The sequence below is a fragment of the Cebus imitator genome, unplaced genomic scaffold, assembly GCF_001604975.1.
Source record: "Cebus imitator isolate Cc_AM_T3 unplaced genomic scaffold, Cebus_imitator-1.0 Scaffold143, whole genome shotgun sequence".
Lineage (NCBI taxonomy): Eukaryota > Metazoa > Chordata > Mammalia > Primates > Cebidae > Cebus > Cebus imitator.
Window position 1 is genome coordinate 2,406,270 of NW_016107458.1, and position 11,208 is coordinate 2,417,477.

The window sequence follows — 11,208 nt, forward strand, 5'->3', positions numbered from 1 at the left end:
TCCCTCAGCCTTTACCCCGCACCCCTTCTCCTCAAGCCCTAATCCCTTCATCGTTAACACTAATCTACCCTTTAGGACATAGCAGAGATGCTAAATTAATCTAGAAAGTAAGCTCCCCAAGGACGTGTTAGATCATCACTCCCCTGTGTTCCCAAAGCAACCAGGAAAGGAACTGCCATAGGCTAAATTTCTACTCCCTCCTCCCCTCAAAATTTATTTGTTGATACCTAGTTCCCAGTGTGATGTTATTTTGAGGTAGGGACTTTGAGAGGTAATTAGGTCATAAGGGTGAAGCCCTCATGAATAAAATGTGTACCTTTTAAATGAAGCCCCGAAGAGATCACTCACCCCTCCAACCATGTGAGATTATAGAGGGAAAAAGTCCTATGAATCAGGAAGTGAGCCCTTATCAGACCCTGAATCTGTCATTGCTCTGATCTTGGCCTTCTCAGCCTCTAGAACTGTGAGAAATAAATTTCTATTGTTTATAAGCTACCCAGTTTATTATATTTTCTTAAATATTATATTTTCTTAAATATTAGTTTCCTACTGAAAATTACGATAGATTTTCAGTAAGCCCTGACTCCAAATCAAAGTCAAAATAGGCTAACTATATGAACACTGTATTTTACCTCTTTTCTTGTCTGTGTCCTTCCATCCACTATATTCTAAGCTTCTTAATCCTAAGCACAAAGACTGTGTCTTATTTTTCGTACTCTCTCCAGCCCCTAGCTCAAGCGCCAACACTTAAGGAGCACTCAATACTGGCTGAATGAATATTGTTAGATTGCAGAGGCTCTGGAATTCGTATTGTCTTTGTGCAATTGCAGCTGAAGGTCATACACTATACTACCAAAATGCAATACTAGATAATGTAGATTTTGCCTAGATCAATCATCCTGGCCAATGGTCCAATTTACAGTAATACTTTCATTCTAATTCAAAGGCTAATAGCTGGTACAATCACACTTACAAATATTCTACCCAGATATGTGTTGACAACTTTTCAGTACACATTTTGCGATGTGTGATTTTTTTGAATGCAGGAAATAGCTGGAAACGGACTACTTTTTATACCACAGAACGGGATTTTCACTCCCCTCAACTGTCCACAGTCATGCTACTAGGCAATTCTAATCGTTGTTCTCATGCAGAACCTGTGAGGACAGAGGCATCATGACAGTGAGTACCAGGCCAAGTCACAAAGCAGCTTGGTAGGCTGCACATGAAAATGTGAATTCCTATTGGTGGAGAATGCTGCTGCACTGAAAGACACTCTATTTCTGAGATGTTCTTTATAGGCATCATTGCCAGGAAACTACCTTTGTCCTTGGAAAAGTGTTTTTTTCCAGGAGCACCACTTCGTGCTGAGCTACATGAAAAAAGTATCAGCTCCACTCATAAATATCTTACAAATAAGCATATGTTATAAATGAATATTACAATGTAAGCCACTGATTCAACATTAATAACAATGCATAAATGAGACCCAGAGGAGGACACACTAACTAGACTGTCCCTTATAAAAGGTAGGCACACATTTATACTTTTCATTATTCATTTTTTTAGTAAGATTCCAAATCCTCTTAAGCATATGGTTTAAGTAAATCAAATAAGAAAAGAAAAAGAATGACTGCACACATCGTCAAAATCCTTTAGAAGATGGAGGAGAATGTTTGTTTTTATTATTGCTGTTCCTAGTCTACTTTAATAAGAAAGCTTTCATTCTGATCTAATTCAAAAGCTACATTGCACCTTCTCCTTCTACATCTTCACCCATCTCTTTGATGACTAGGAGTTAGAAAACAGGCTAGAAAAAAGCTCTTTAAATAATCAGAGTGTTATTTGTTATTTCAAGTAGTTAACAGGTTTTTTAAATGAAACTGGGCATTTTTAATTCTCTTGACACTCCCAGAAAACTATCATTCAGGGCAAAATGTCACCAGTTTTATTAACAACACTAAATATTTTTGTGATGCTATGGGGAAACAAAATGATAGAATTGAATATTTCTAGAAACATTTCACAAGCATATGTTACATACATTATAGATACAACTCCTTCTGGGTCATGCTTCTGGTGATAAATTAGTGGCTTCTTGTGCATAAACATGTGCATTGAAGACAGGTTGGTAGAATGATCCGCATGGAACTTTTAATCAAATCTTACACAAAACCAGGGCTCCCAAGGTGATCTTATTTCCTCTAAACAAGAGAGGCAGCTCTGTTTCAATTAGTACCTCAGTCTTAGAAAACTGCATAATCAAAAAGAGAAATTTTAAGGCCTTTTCCAATTCAAAAAAAAAAGAAGAAATGGATAATTAAAGATTAAAAATACCTTGAAATCCTAATGTGGCAGCATAAACATGCCTCATGATACTATGGCAACATTCTCTCTTTTTTAATGAAATTGATTAATTAGTCTGTGAGCTTGCAAAATGTCAGAGCAAAGGATTGAGAATGCTTCTCTTCACAGCTAAGGCCTTTCCTGTCTCTTTCTTCCTGAGCTTATCAATCAGAAACTCTAGAGGTCAATCTACGGAAGAAATCTCAAACTGCAGCTTTGTTTTAAATGACTGAGAAACATGGAGGCTTCCATAGCTTGCATTCCAAATCAGCTCAGAAGATCCAGATATGAGAATGTGTTGGATACATGTGGCTCAAACTAAACACAAGCCCATTTGACTGGAGGGAGAATGGAAGGAGAGAACGGGGGAAGTTGTTTTGCAAATTGAGCCAGCTGGAAACAAAGTTGTGTGTGTGTATCTGTGTGTATGATACAGCTATGAAGGAAAGAGACCATTTCCACAATTCATACATGGAAATATCACTTGCAAGTCATATCTCATATATATATAGTTAAGATTTAAGTATATTAGCATGTTTTTACATATGTTATAGATCTCTAGGAGTTACTAAGCAGAGGCACAAAATGAAACGTTAGGCTTTATTACTCATTCAGGACAAAGGAGGTTATATTCCATTTTGGAAGCAGAAGCAAAGACTATCTTTGCTATAAGAATGAGCCTAGTCAGAGTGAATTGTGTGGACAGGTTGCTGGCCACCTCTGTCTTATGTTAGTACTGCTGTCCTACTCACATTAAAAAAAACCCTCCACACACACCTCCCTACTGCATGGAGACCAGAAATTTCTACTACCAGAGCAGGGTTAGTCAATGTCAGAACTATTAGCATTTTGGTACAGATAAATCTTTGTTGTTGGAGACTGTTCTGTACATTTTAGGATGCTTAGCAGCTTTGCTGGCCTCTACCCTCTATAGATGCCAGTAGCATACCCCAGTTGTGACAACCACATTATCTGCAGACATTACAAATGTCCCAGGTTCTGAGAGGGGGGGGTGGGGAAATAATGCTCAGTAGAGAACCACTGCACTAGAATCATCAGTGAATAAGAAAAGAAAAAAAGGAGAGCACTATGTATTTTGGAAATAAATGAAGATCACCCAAATGAGAACAAACGGAGGTTGTTTATTCAGAGCTTGTGATAGCAAGGGAGTCAGCTACCATCACTTGTGATTGGCAGAGATTCAAAGGTAGGCAGGGGAGTAGAAAGGTTTTATATGATCTATCAATCATATGTGCTCTGGTTGGAAGTTGTTGGCATGGCAAGGCTGGAGGCAGGACATCTTAAGTGATTGGTTTGGGATGCATGTTTGGCTTTCTCTGGTTGGCCCTGAGATAGGAACAGGAGCAGAAAAAAAAAAAAAAAAAAAGGGAAGCTCAAAGTCACTGAATAAGTGGTTTTCACCTTTGTGTTCCCAGTACCCACTACAGTTTCTGGAGGCATTTGTACTAGCTTCCTTTTGCTGCTGTAACAAGTTACCACAAATTTAGTGGCTTAAAACAATACAACTTCATTATCTTACAGTTCTATAAATTAGAACTCTAATATGTGTCCTGGGGGGGCTACAATCAAAGTGTCAAGACTCCGTTCTTTTTCTTTTTTATTTTTTTGAGATAGTCTTACTCTGTCGCCAAGCTAGAGTCCAATGGTGCAATCTCTGCTCACTGCAACCTCGGCCTCCTGGGTTCAAGTGATTCTCCTGCCTCAGCCTCCCTAGTAGCTGGGACTACAGGCATCTGCCACCATGTCCAGCTAATTTTTGTATTTTTTAGTTGAGATGGGGTTTCACCATGTTGGCCAAGATGGTCTTGATCTCTTGACCTCATGATCCACCCGCCTTAGCCTCCCAGAGTGCTGGGATTACAGGCATAAGTCACTGCATCCAGTCAGGAGTGCATTCTTTTCTGGAGACTCTAGGCATGAATCCATTTTCTTTCTTTCACCAGCTTCTAGAGGCTACTTGCATTCTTGGCTCATGGTCCCATTTTCCAGCTCTAAAGCCAGAGACTTAAAATTCAGTAGTCAGCATCACTCTTTAATTCTCCTCATCTGTCTCCCTCTTCTAATTTTAGGAAACCTTATGATGATATTGGGCCCACCCAGATAATCCAAGATAATTTCCCCAAAATCAGCCCTGTAGCAACCTTAATTTATTGATTTATTATTTAATAAATTAAATATAAATTAATTCCATCTGAAGCCTTAATTTCCCTTTGCCATCTAGCATAATATATCTATAGACTCCAGGGGTTAGGACATGAACATCTTTGAGGGCAATTATTCTTCCTGCTACAGCACTCATTAAGCAAAGTGTGGTCCCTGGACCAGCACCATCAGCATCATCCAGAAACTTGTTGGAAATGCAAATTCTGAGGCCTCAACTTAGATTTGCTAATGCATAATCTCTGTGGGTGGATCCCAACAACCGTGTTTTAACAAGCTCTCCAGGTCTCATGCTTGAGAAACACTGATCTATGCACCACAGCCATTCTCCCCACTCCAAAAGCATGTGGTCTATATATGAAGTCTTTCAGTATCACCACAGTTAAATTTTTAGGAATGTACTCTTACAGAGTAATTACAGAGTAATCTTTCCAAAGTGTGATTTCTAACCTAATAAAGGATATCACTCCTTTATTAATAATCCTTAAATGCGTGTGATGGTTAATTTTATATGTCACCTTGACTGGGTTAAGGGATGCCAGACAGCTAGTAAAAAAAAGAAAAAAAAAATTATTTCTGTGTGGGTGTTTTCAGAGATCAGCATTTGACGATGATTAGCATTTGATGATTATGTAACCATACATATTCCATTGGTTCTGTTTCTCCGGTGAACCCCTAGGTAATCCACTGCAGAGATACTGATGATTTCATGGGCTTGCGATTATAGGATGGTGTGGAGAGGATGGTAGGGAGGTGGCTCAGTGGGAAGCAGCTGTGGAATTTTAAGTCAGGCCTCTACCACAGAATTTTTCAAGTTGTAAGTGTGTAGTAAGCAATTTTATGTGTCAGCTTGAGTGAGCCCCCGGGTGCCTAGATATTTAGTTAACATAATTTCTGGGTGTGTCCATGAGGGTGCTTTTGTATGCAATGGATTTTTTAATCAAAAGACTGAGTAAAGCAAATGGCCCTCCCCAATCCCTATAAGGTCTGAATAGATAAAAGGCTTAGTAAGAAAGAATTCCCTCTCTCTGCCTGACTGTCTTCAAGCTGGGGCACTGGACTCCTGCCCCCAGACTTGGACTGAAACTTATACCATAAGGTCTCCTGGTTCTCAAGCCCTCAGACTCCGACTAGAACTATACCATCAGCTCTCCTGGGTCTCCAGCTTGCTGACTGCATACTTTAGGCCTTTTCAGCCTCCATATTTCATGAGCTAGTTCCTTATAGCAGATAGATGATAGGTAGGTAGGTAGGTAGGCAGGTAGACAGATTGATTGATTGATTGATTGATTATATTAGTTCTGTTTCTCCAGAAAATCCAGACTAACGCAGGGTGGTAACCAATTAAAGGGGCATTTAACAATTTATTGAGTGCAACTAGTATTGTTTTGTACAAAATAGAGTATTTTCATAGAATAAAGCATTAAAAATAGATAAAGTACACAGCACATAGAAAGGGTTAAGTATTATCTGGTGAATCTTCAGTTTCTGTGATTCACATCCACATAGGTATACAGTAAGTACCTTTCCTACTATAAATCGGGATCAGTGGCTCACGTCTGTAATGCCAGCACTTTGGGACGTGGAGGCAGGTGGATCACCTGACATCAGGAGTTCAAGACCAGCCTGGCCAACATGGTGAAACTCCATCTATACTAAAAATATAAAAATTAGCTGGGAGTGGTGAGGGGTGCCTATAATCTCAGTTACTCGGGAGGCTGAGGCAAGAAAATCACTTGAACATGGAATCAGAGATTGCAGTGAGCCAAGATCGTACCACTGCACTCCAGCCTGGGCAACAAGGGCGAAACTCCAACTCAAAAAAAAAGGAATCATGCTGAAGGAGAAGTTGGACTGGTGCTGAACAGTTCTCGCAGACTACACTGTATCTCCTCCCCTGGAAGTGATTCCATCCTGAAATGACTGCCTACTTCACACAGTACAATTAGTACTTGGCATGTCCAACTATCATGTGACTCACTGTGATTATGCATGTGTTTTTACTGCTCAATCACAAGCTAGGTTCTCTGCAAACCAGGACAGGTTTCTTTCTGCTTCACAACTTCCTCCAACCTTGGCCCACTGTCTGGCACATAAAGTAAATTGTTAATGAACACTGGTTAGCTGGCTGAATTTTACAAACCATCAAGTTTATTAAGAGAATCAGGTGAAATGTTTAGATGGAATAAAACCAATGGCCCCTCAACAACAGTCCGAATGCCAGATGTCCCCTTGAAAATGACAACTGAATAGCAGTCCAAACAAGTGCATTAAGCCATCTCTAGCAAGAGACAATGCAGCTGCAACCCTGCATTCATAAAGAGAGCAGAAACCAAGACAACCTATTTTCACTCTGCTTAGAAATCTATGCTCTTCCCGAGCCATCAAAATTGAGTGAGAAATTGCAGTGGATACAATCAGCTCTTATTTATTATCAACGTTTCACAGCAGCAAGCATTAATAATACATCTTATGTTTATAAAGCTTTGTCTTCAGCCTTCCCTGATACTGAACCAGCAAGATCTGAGCATGTCTATGGGATCCAGACTTTGTTAGTAAAATAATTTCAAAGAGAGGGGGGAAAATCAAAATAATATAAAGCTATCTAAATAGTCAGCATGCAATTATTCAATTATGCTACTTTATGATGTATCTGACATAAGTCATTATAATAAAACCAGAAACAAATGCCACACATAAAACAAGAACCACCAAAATAAGTCCCCAGTATGAACAGGGCTTCCTGCCTCAATGCATAATTTATACTGTCTATAAAGCCAGCACCTGGGAACTGCTAATTTAATTAGTTTGTATCGAACACTTAATTGAAGTAAGCCAAGGTTTAGGACTAGCTTGACAGCTGTTTTCATTACATCTAATTAATCTGTGGCATTTGGTTCTTTTTCCTGCTGTATTAGTCAGCTCAGGCTGCCATAACAAAATACCAGTCTGGGTGTCTTAAACAATAGAAATATATTTTCTCACAATTCTGGAGGCTGGAAAGTCTAAGATCACGCTTCCAGCAAGGTTCACTTTCTGGTGAGGGCACTCCTGCTGGCTTGCAGATGGTTGCCTTCTCACTATGTTTTTGCATGGCCCTTCCTTGGTGTGTGCACATGGAGATTGAGAGATTGAAAAAGACAGAGAGATGAGCTCAAGCTCTCTGGTGTCTCCACCCTTATAACCTCAGTTAACATTAATTAACTTCCTTAGAGGTCCCATCTCCAGATACATTCACACTGGGTGTTAAAGCTTCAACACATGAATTTGGGTGTAACGTAAGTACTCTGTCCATAACACTCATCTTACATAAATTGTAAAGATCATTTGGTTTTGTTTGGTCTGAGGAATCAGATGACATTGTAACCGAGGGAGTGTATCCAACTCCCAGAGATCGGAGGTTCTTGGCCTCTCTAACCCTGAAGAATGGGGAAAGGGGCCCCAGAGGCATGGTGAGTTTGCCATTCAAATAAATATTATTTACTCAAAGAGTTTTGTGGAAAAGTGATTTATTAGGCAGACGAAAGAGAGAGAGAGAGAGAGAAAGAGACAGAGACAGAGAGAGACAGAGACAGAGAGAGAGAGACAGAGACAGAGAGAGCTCCTACACCACGGTGGGAGTGGACCCAGAGGAGGAATCCGCATGGGTAGGAGCAGCTGGAGTTTTAACCCTTGAGTTATTCCCTCCCCATTCATGTTCTCCTCCAATAAGAGGAGTTCTTTCAAACGTCCTCTGGAGCGAATGATCTTTGACTCTGATATCGGATTGGCTATTTGGTCCACAACTCTGGTTACACAGCCTCCACTTCCCGAAGCTTTTCTCAGGATTTTGGGACAAAGGAGCCTCACCTGACTTGCCCTACCTGGCCAGCACAAGAAAATCAGATAAAAAACTTTTCATTTGAAACCCTTCGGGTTCCTGGATGGCGGCATGGAGGAGGTGCTCAAAGGAAATCCCTACATTTGAAAGCACACCCCTCACAGACCCAGGAAGAGAAGCTACTATAACACAATCCCTCAATATCATGTCAATGTTATACTCCCTTAATTTTTCCTCATTCCAACAATTTATATGACAACAGCAGAAAATGGTGCCTGTTCAAGGACACATCATCCGCCATGTCTCACCAACCCTACCCAGGAACAACCATGTTGGCCCAGCATCTCCCCCACAAAGTTTTCCCTGACAGCCCCAGCCTCCATAAAAGATATCATTCATTTATTCACCTATCAGCACACATTTATTAAGTCACTTATACCAGGTACTGTACAAGACAATAAGGTTACAGGGTCAAAGAAGCCCCAGTCCATGCCACCAAGGAGTTCCCGGCCCAGTGGAGAACATAGAAAGGAAACAGTAAGAATTGAGGAGAAGCTCAACCTTAACATCTGCAGGCCCCAGCCTGCGGGTAAAAATAGGGGCCTGCATATTATATATTAGAATGTCTAAGTTATATAATTCAAGCTAGCAAGCAGTTAAATAAAATATGTTCTTTCCTATAATCTTAGTAAGTATAACTTCAAAATTACCTGGAAGGCAGATTCGAATTTAGAACTAGCAGAACAGGAAAAAAAAAAAAAAAAAATTCTGTGGCTTACTGCCCTCCTCTTCCTTCCCCCAGCTCCAGGCTTCCTGGCAAGGGGTCTGGCACACACTTGTGGACACCTTCACATGTCCAAACTCTACCCACAGCCCCTGCAAATAGCTGTCCCTTGATGGATCAAATAAAAAGACCTACAAATGTCCTGGAAATAGACTTGGGGCAGAGGGTTTTAGAGCCTGGGTTTGAAATGTGTTCAAGGATGGGGCACCCATCAAGAGAAACATTATAAAAAAGGACAGAGCAGGGCCCTGTAAGCCAGTGCTTGGCAAACACCTGCATGAGCACCACCTAGAGAGTGTGTTAGAACATGGATTCCTGAACTCTACCCCCAGAGATGAGGCTTTGGTGGGTCTGGGGTGCAGCCCAGGAATTTTCATTTCTAACCATTCCCACAAGATGTCTATCGGAGGACCACACAATGAATAGTCTGAAGCACAGGACCCAGAGCAAGGCACTGTTAAACCAAGTCTAATGGTGGCACGGCTTTAGTGAGATATGTGCTATCAAAAAACTATGCAGAGTGCTCGCTGTAGCCAGAGTAACCGCGTGTAGACTTACATATATACAAGTATACACTGAGAGCCAACTTTGTGTCACGGACTATATCAGCTGCCTCATTCATTCACCAAATAATTCTTGAAAAAGAGACTATGAATGTAAAAGAACTATGCACCAAAAAGGCCCCATCTTATTGTATGTAAGTTTAATTTTTAATTTAAAAATGTTTAAAACAAAAGCAAAAAAAAATCAATCTGTTCTAGAGGTTTCTCCTTTTTTGTGGTGGTGGGGTTTGGGTCCTGTTTGCAGTATCATACATGATCAAAGTGCTGCTAGAATGTTCACAGCTGTTACTGCAAATTCAAATCCTAGGAAAGACTTCTCCTGGGAATTTGCTTTAGGTCAAGGTTGGGCTTCCTGGTATAAGGCTGTACCCACAACTGGGCAGTTTCAACAACACAGGAGCCTTTCCCCAGACCATGAGATTTCCACTTCTAACAGCAGAGTGGCTCATATCAGAATGTTACTCCTGCTACCAATTATCAACTCTCGTCAAAATATTTTAAAAACTGGGAGGCACTAGAAAACAATCTACTGTGTGCCAGATACAAGTGTAGGCACAAATATACTTGAGCGAGAAAAGAAAAAATCCATGCCTTCCTTAATATATACGCCTGTAGCATTCATCAATAATTCTCATAATGTTAAAAAAACAATCAGAGAGAACCTCACTTTAAAGATGAGGAAACTGTTTCTGAGATGTTAAGAAATTTGTTACATAGAACCCAGCAGAGGAAATATTTGAACTCAGGCCACCCCCATGCCCTGCCTGCTCTATAGTGAAGAATGGAGGAAACTCAAGGGAGACAAGGAGCTCTAGGTAGACCTTTTGAAAGAGGTCGTGAGTTTTACTTAGAAAAGTTAGCAAGGTAGAAGGAACAAAGAAAAATCACAATTGAAATAAAGACCTTCCAGCAGAGAGGAGGGTTTGTGTGGAGGTAGAAGTATTATATATGATGGTGAATAGAAGGAATTAAGAGTGGATTCTTTTATCTGCAATGAAGGGTAGCCACAGGAAAGTGGGAAAGCAAGGAGGGACGTGTGTATGGGGAAAATAACTCGTGGATGTAGGCACGAAGCACTAAGCAAATGGGTTTCAAGGAAAGACAAATCAGGCTTGGAAGATTCATTTCTGAAATCCATTTTATGCATGTTCTTCTAGTCCACTCACCTCCTGCAGTAATTAATGTCCACCAAGATTGTTTTGTAGCTATTTACACACCTCCAAATGAAAGCTGTTAATGTTCTGAATATTTATTTGGGTAGTCTGTTATTATTCCACTATCCACATGTCATCTGCATCTTGGCAACCTCAACAGCCTGCATCATTTGAGAGCAAGAACTGCGTGAGTGGATTTCACAGAACAGCCCCTCATTATTTGCTGATTTGGTTCAAAAATGACTGAGGTGTCAATATACTTTGCAAGGAAGTTATTAGCAATGAAAATGTCAAGTTACTTCTCACCAGTGATGAACGGAACAAACACAACGTGTCCCTTATGAAGGTACTCAGGAACAT

The 11,208-nt window shown here is 40.4% G+C and overlaps 1 non-coding gene across 1 annotated transcript; it reads right to left on the bottom strand.

Moving 5' to 3' along the window:
- Nucleotides 1-9,926: 9,926 nt before the first annotated feature.
- On the bottom strand, nucleotides 9,927-10,110 carry LOC119473272. Its single transcript, XR_005202470.1, has one exon.
- Between the last annotated feature and the right edge of the window lie 1,098 nt (nucleotides 10,111-11,208).